This window comes from Penaeus monodon, chromosome 10 (genome assembly GCF_015228065.2).
Source record: "Penaeus monodon isolate SGIC_2016 chromosome 10, NSTDA_Pmon_1, whole genome shotgun sequence".
Classification (NCBI taxonomy): domain Eukaryota; kingdom Metazoa; phylum Arthropoda; class Malacostraca; order Decapoda; family Penaeidae; genus Penaeus; species Penaeus monodon.
This window is the reverse complement of record NC_051395.1, coordinates 22,234,730-22,242,229: the sequence shown is the minus strand read 5'-3', so window position 1 is coordinate 22,242,229 and position 7,500 is coordinate 22,234,730. Positions and strand designations below refer to the sequence as shown.

The window sequence follows — 7,500 nt, the reverse complement described above, 5'->3', positions numbered from 1 at the left end:
ACATGGAACGTACATTAAGCTTTATTAATCTCGATTATGGTGACAGCTGGCACGGTTCTGCGCCAAGATGCAACAGTCTTTGTTAGCTGGAAACCTCTAAGAAATGGGAAGGTGTCACCCCTCGATTTCAATTTTATTGCATTTGATGCACTCCTGTTGATCGGATTTCAAAGTAAGAAGTGGATATATAATGGATTTTAGTTGTTTAAGGTATGTACGCAGGAAGTGGTGATTGTGGTGGTGGCGGTCGCTGGCAACGGGCGCGGTGGAGGTGGCAGCCGCGCTCTTGTGTTCCCGTTGGCTTCAGTTTACATCGTGGTCTCGCAGAAAGAAGTAGTTTCCATCTCACTGCTCACCTCGGTCTGGTCGATACATAGGCCAGTGGGCCAGATCACCTGTAGTCTCCCTGTCACAGGTGAAGTGCGTGGAATTAGGCGAGACCGAGGTGACAACAGGAGTGGTGGCACATCAGCCATGAGTGTGGGGGCAACAACCTGCACTCTGGCCCTCGCTCTTCCCCGCCTGCGGACAGGCCCACCTGACAAGCGGACTTAGCAACGCCGTGCCAAAATAGAGGTGTGCATGTACAAGGGCGGCGCTCCTACACAGCCAAGTCGCGCCCATGCCCGCCAGGACAGACCTCTCTCTGCTCAGCTGGAATTTTGACGAATTTTGAGAGTTTGGCGAGTGTTGACGAACGCTCGGTGCGAACTCTTGTGCACGGGTGCCCTCAGATATTACAAGTTAAAATACCACGCTCGTAGTGATAAAATTGATAGTGAGTGTGCGTGTGTTTTGCACTCTTGACTTCTTAGTGAGTGAGCCATACGCCTCCAAACTGTCTCAAGGTGAGTCTCGCTCAAGACTACCACCCAACTACAACAACAACAACAAGAGAGCCAGTATTCGTACCCTTAGTAAGTCATGCGGGATTATGTACTTAATGCACTATATTTTTCCTCTCCAACTTAAGAGCATCCCTCACTAATAGAGGCTGAGTGAATTACAGGCAATAGTATTAGGGACTTCTATTCTGTACTTGACCGTGAAAGGTGGAGAGAACGTACCGAGCGTCCTCCTGGCACGCGGCCACCAGTGTCAACCCTCATCGCTTCCGAAGTCGTTTCGCTCGAAGCGATCCTGATTAAGCTGTCATTTCGATATGTTTTTTCCTTTGCTTATCAAGCGTGACAACCCCACCACAACCACAACCAACCCATAGTGAGGCGTTTTGTGACGGCGGGCGAGCGTGTGCTGTCTCGTAAAGTGGTGTTGAGGAGTTTGTTGTGGGGAAACAGTGGAGCAGATGACCCACGTGCCCTTGACGCCGCTCGCTCACCAGGCCATCTCGGGTCACGTACTCTGCTGGCCTCCTAACCTTCGTCCCTTCGCGCTGGTCTGATATAGCGGACGTAGCTTTTCCTCTGTCGACTTCGGTTCTTTTGAAGACCCCCCCCCCCCCTCTCTCTCTCTCTCTCTCTCTCTCTCTCTCTCTCTCTCTCTCTCTCTCTCTCTCTCTCTCTCTCTCTCTCTCTCTCTCTCTCCCCCCTCTCTCTCCCTCCCTCCCTCGCTCATCCTATCCTCATCTCCCTCTCCCTCCTTCATCCTGTTCTCAATCTCTCTCCCTCTCCCTCTCCCTTTTCCTTTTCCTTTCTCCTTCTCCCCCCTCCCCCTTCATTCTTTCTTTTCCCCACATTATTCCTTTCCCTCGCTTGCACTTTCCTTCTCTCTTTTCCCCTCTCCTTCCCTTCCTCTTCATCACTCTTCACCACATCACTCACTTCCGCTCCTCATCTTTCTCTGACCCCAGTCGGACTCTGTATATCCCGATCCGCCTTGTCTGTTGTCCTCAATCTCCCTCTTCATTAGATTGCCCATCCTACGCTGTCCCTCCCCTCTTCACCTTCTCTTATCCCCGCACCCTAAGAATCACACTGACACGTTCTCACACTACGCACCTCGCTTGCTCTGTCTCTCTTCCCCTTAATATTCCATTTTGTGCTCCGATCATCAACCACCGCAGCCGATTTGCCTTATCAAGAGGCTATGGAAAGAAAAGGGTTGTAGAAGCGAATCAAAATGTAAAAGAAATTGATTTAGTTTAAGTGCACTGAGTGGACGTCTCAGAGGGGAAGGCAGGAGGGAGGGGTTGGGCTAAGAGGTCAGTGTTCCGTTTGCATTATCCACTAGGGAGGAAAGAAACACGCGACGATGTAAAGGCCCTTTGTGTTTTTCATTCGTCGTGTTATCTCTCTCTCTCTCTCTCTCTCTCTCTCTCTCTCTCTCTCTCTCTCTCTCTCTCTTTCTCTCTCTCTCTTTCTCTTCTTCTCTCTCTCTTCTTCTCTTCTCTCTCCTCTCTCCTCTCTTCTTCTCTCTTTCTCTTCTCTTCCTCTTTCTTTCCATCTCTCTCTCTCTCTCTCTCTCTCTCTCTCTCTCTCTCTCTCTTTCCCCCCGCGCTCATTTTTGCCTAATTCTCTTCGTCTGGATTGTCGACGTAATACAACCCGGATTTATGTAGCCGAGAAGAGGTAACGGCGTGTGCAAATGTGTGTTTTTTTTCGTGGATCTTGTGGACGATATCTTTGTCGCGGAAGAGTCTGTTATGTGTTTTTTATCACTTAGTGATGTAGAAACCCGTTTCGTCGTAGGGCGTGACGATAGTGTATATAGTTGTTCTCAATTAGAAATATAACTTGTTATTTATATTTGTTATTTATATTTGTGTATGTATATACATATACATATCATTATACATTATAATTATACATATACATATACAAATATATAATCATATATATGACTATATACATATACATTTACATATATATATATAATATATATATATATATTTATATTATATATATATATATTATATATATATATATATATATATTACATACATACATACATACATATATACATGCATAATACACATACATTATATATATATAATATAAAAAAAAAATATATATATATCTATGTGTATATATATGTATTTATATATAGTACTTACATACATTTCTTATATAAAATATACATAAGTATGTGTATGTATATGTGTATATATATTATATATATAATATATATTATATATATATATATTTATTTTATATATTATAATATTTATATATATGAATATATATATATGTGTGCGTGTGCGTGTGCTTTGTGCGTGTGCGTGTGGTTTGCTGATGCGTGTGCGTGTGCGTTGCGTGTGTGTGTGTGTGTGTGTGTGTGTGTTTTGTGTGTTGTGTGAGAGAGAGAGAGAGAGAGAGAGATAGAGATAGAGAGTAGAGAGAGAGAGAGAGAGAGAGAGAGAGAGAAGAGAGAGAGAGAGAGAGAGAGAGAGAGAGAGAATATATAACAATATATGAGAGAGAACGAGGGAGGGAAGGGGAGAAGAACAGAGGGGGAAGGGATGAGAGAGGGGAAAGGGGAGAAGAAGAGAGGGGGAAGGGGAGAAGAAGAGAGGGGGAAGGGGAGAAGAAGAAGAGGGGGGGAGAGACATGAAAGAGAGAGAGAGAGAGAGAAAGAGAGAGAGAGAGATAGGAAGGGAGAGAGAGAGATAGGAAAGGAGAGAGAGAGAGAGAAAGGAGAGAGAGAGGAGGGGAAGAGGAGAGAGAGAGAGAGGGGGAGAGAGAAGAAGAGAGAGAGAGAGAGAGAGAGAGAGAGAGAGAGAGAGGAGAGAGAGAGAGAGAGAAGAAGGAAAAAGAGAGAAGAGAGAGAGCGAGAGAGAGAGAGAGAGAGAGAGAGAGAGAGAGAGAGAGGAGAGAGAGAGGAAAGAAGGAGAGAGAGAGAGAGGAAAAAAGGAGAGAGAGAGAGGAGAGAGAGAAAGAGAGAGAGGAGAGAAAGAAAGAGAGAGAGGAGAGAGGAGAGAGAGAGAGAGAGATGAGAGAAAAGGAGAGAGAAGAGAGAGAGAGGAGAGAGAAAGGAGGAGAGAGAAGAGAAGGGAAAAAGGGGAAAGAAAAAGGGAGAGAGAGGAGAGAGAGAGAAGAGAAAGGAAGGAGAGAGAGAGAGAGAGAAAGAGAGGAGAGAGAGAGAGAGAAAAGGAGAGAGAGAGAGAGAGAAATGGAGAGACGGAGAGAGAGAGAAAAGGAAGAGCAGGAGAGAGAGAGAAAAGGAGAACAGGAGAAAGAGAGAAGAAGAGAGAGAGGGGAGAGAGAGAGAGAGAGAAAAGGGAGGGAAGAGAAGGAGAGAGAGTGAGAGAAGAGAGGGAGAGGAAGGAGAGAGAGGAGAGAGAAGGAGAGAGAGGGAAAAGGGAAAAGGGAAAGGAGAAAGGGAAAAGGGGGGGGGGGGGAAAAAAAAACCCCCCCCCCCAAAAAAAAAAAAAAAAAAAAAAAAACGGGGGGGGGGGAAAAAAAAAAGGGGGGGGAAAAAAAAAAAGGGGGAAAGGGGAAAAAAAAAAAAAAAAAAAGGGGGGGGGGGGGGGGGGAAAAAAAAAAAAAAAAAAAAAAAAAAAAAAAAAAAAAAAACAAAAAAAAAAAAAAGGGGGGGAAAACGGGGGGAAAAAAAAAAAAAAAAGGGGGTGGGGGTGGGGGAAGAAAAAAAAAAAAAGAAAATTGAAAAAAAAAAAAAAAAAAAAAAAAGGGGGGGGGGGGGCCCGCCCCCCCCCCCAAAAAAAGGGGGGGGAAAAAAAAAAAAAGGGGGGGCCCGCAAAAAAAAAAGGGGGGGGGGGGGGGGGGGGGGGGAAAAAAAAAAAAAAAAAAAAAGGGGGGGGGGGGGGGGGGGGGGGGGGGGAAAAAAAAAAAAAAAAAAAAAAAAAAAAAAAAAAAAAAAAAAAAAAAAAAAAAAAAAAAGGGGGGGGGGGGGGGGGGGGGGGGGGGGGGGGGGGGGGGCAAAAAAAAAAGGGGGGGGAGATGAGAGGAGAGAGAGGGAGAGACGAGGGGAAGAGAACGACGGAGAGAGGGGGAAGAGAGAGAGAAAAGGAGGAGAGAAAAAAGAGAGAGAAAGAGAAAAAGGAGAGAGAGGAAAAAAGAGAGAGAAAGAGTAGAGGGAAGAGAGAGAGAGAGAGAGAGAGAGAGAGAGAGAGAGGAGAGAGAGAGAGAGAGAGAGAGAGGAGGAGGAGAGAAAAGGGGAAAGAGAGAGAAAGAGAGAGGAGAAAGAGGAGAGAGAGAGACGAGAGAAAAGGAGAGAGAGAGAGAGAGAGAAAAGGAGAGAGAGAGAGAGAGAGAGAAAAGGAGGGAGAGAGAGGGAGAGAGGAGGAGACGGAGAGAGAGAGAGAGGAGAGAGAGAGATAGGAGAGAGAGAGAGAGAGGAAGAGAGGAGAGAGAGAGAGCGAGAGAGAGGGCGGGAGGGAGAGAGAGAGAGAGAGAGAGAGAGAGAGAGAGAGAGAGAGAGAGAGGGAGAGAGAGAGAGAGAGAGAGAGAGAGAGAGACTGAGAGAGAGACTAAGGGTGAAAGCTGGGCCAACAGCTGCTTTCTCGGCACGGGGATCAGTGTAGGTAACAAACTGCGCAACAGCAACACGCCAGCAGAAGCTCCGAGTTGGACTTTGCCTTTTGTTTCTTCGCCATGTTCCTCGACGCCCCCCCTCATGGCCGAGCCACTTCGTCAGCAGGCAAAGGTAGGACGGGTCTCTTGCGTGGCTGACCGACGCTGTGATACTGTGAAACTGCGTAAAACTCCGAGCCCGCTAGTTGAAGCTGCTGCTGGTAGCAAAGTAGCATCTGAAAGTGCAGTTTCTTATTGTTTGGAGAAAGGGTTCCCGCATCTGTGTAGCCTAGTGGTGATGTCACCTCGCTTGGCTGCTTGTGCTTTGTTGTAAGGAAAAGTGAAACCGAGGAGGCAGAGTTCGGGGGAACCAACGCTTATATTGACTATGCTGTCACCAATGAAACTCTCCTGATTCTGCATGTGTTACGTCTGGGAAGTATCTACTTCTGATGTTAATGATTCGTGGGAGTATTTCATTTGTCATATGCGTGATCAGGTGTGAGATATTTTAAGGTGTGTTTAGACTTTCCTTTGGGTTGCGATGAAGAGAAATAGCAGGTTAATGAGATACTGATGTTGTTTATTATTATTATTAGCACCCTTTTCACTATTATTTTTGTTTTTAGTAACACTATTATTGTTATTATTATTATTATTTTGTGTAAAATGTTTATATTTTTTCATCTTCATCTTCTGCAATTCGTATCCGCCAGAGCCATAATTTAGATGATTAATTAGATATGAAGTCTAAATATACTTTCTGTCAAGGCAGCTCATCCTTGTTCTAGTGTGCGTTTGGGAACCAATTTATAGATACAGGTGTGTGTGTGTGTGTGTGTGTGTGTGTGTGTGTGTGTGTGTGTGTGTGTGTGTGTGTGTGTGTGTGTGTGTGAGAGAGAGAGAGAGAGAGAGAGAGAGAGAGAGAGAGAGAGAGAGAGAGAGAGAGAGAGAGAGAGAGATACTCTTTGCATATGTTTATGCACGAAAAGTTATTCAGTGTTAACATTATTTGTGTCTTTCTGGCATTATATAAAGGTCTGTTTATCTGTGTAGAGGAGTGGTGTTCACTGCGTTTGAAGAACACGAAATTCTCGAAGTATGATTGAGAACTGTGGTTAACTCCCACACTTTATTGAGGAAGTGGAGTTGTTACGAAGACGATGCCCCCGCCTCTACGCCGTCCTTTGCTCCCCCTTGCTCTCTCTCGCTCCCTCCACCTCTTCCTCCTCCTCCTTATTCTCTTCTTTATCCTTCATCCTTCCTTTCTTTCTCCCCTCCTCCACCTTCAACTTTCCCGCGCTACACATTTCTCTCCCCCGTCTTTCTCCAACCTCTTTCCTCCTCATCTTCCTTTCTTCGCCTTCTCTTTTCTCGTCATCCTTTCTCTTTCCCCCTTCCCTTCCTCTTGTTCTTTTCCCTTCTCCTTTGCCTTCTGTATGTTTTGTGACGTTATCTCGACTAGTTTTATATTTCTCTATAGGTCTATAGCGCATCGTCTCTATGTTGAACGTAATCACGTTTCCCTTTTTTGTTATTATTATTTTTGTCTTTGTCATCCGTTCTTTCGCTGAGTCATATTTGCTCTTGTCACTGTCTTTGCTAGAATCATTAAACCCTTTGCTCTTGTTACCCACACCTCAATGCTTGGAGATCATTATTATTATTATGAAGTTGGCTTTGTCCCGACTTTTGTGTTATTTTTAAAACCTGATGTTTCTTTGTAATCATTGTTTCTGCTGTATTTTACCGAGTGAGGAACAGCCGAAATAAAATCTGTGCAAACGTCAAGATACACGATGCCAAGACTGGCGTGCCAAATCTGAATAAAAAGAACGACAGATAGGAGGGACAATCGCGTGGGTATCCTCTCCTGAGACTGGCCTGCCGTAGTGAATTGTCGTCGCTTTCCTGAATAATTACAGCAGTGCAGATTGGCATGAATGAAGGGTGCGGCGCAGGGTGTACACAGCTGGAAGGCATGAAGTTGGCCAATAGGCGAGGCTTGAGTGACGGTTACGAAAGAGATGATGTTGCTTTCAGCGTTCAATTTCTCTCCCGTTGCAGGCAA

The 7,500-nt window shown here is 45.2% G+C and overlaps 1 protein-coding gene across 1 annotated transcript in view; it reads left to right on the top strand.

The window, feature by feature from the left end:
• Positions 1 to 310: 310 nt before the first annotated feature.
• LOC119577937 (protein yippee-like 2) overlaps positions 311 to 7,500 on the top strand; it is a 71,485-nt gene continuing 64,295 nt past the window's right edge. The window contains exon 1 of the mRNA XM_037925623.1: positions 311 to 917. The gene's annotated coding sequence lies outside the window, so the exon portion shown is untranslated. The remainder of the gene's footprint in view (positions 918 to 7,500) is intronic.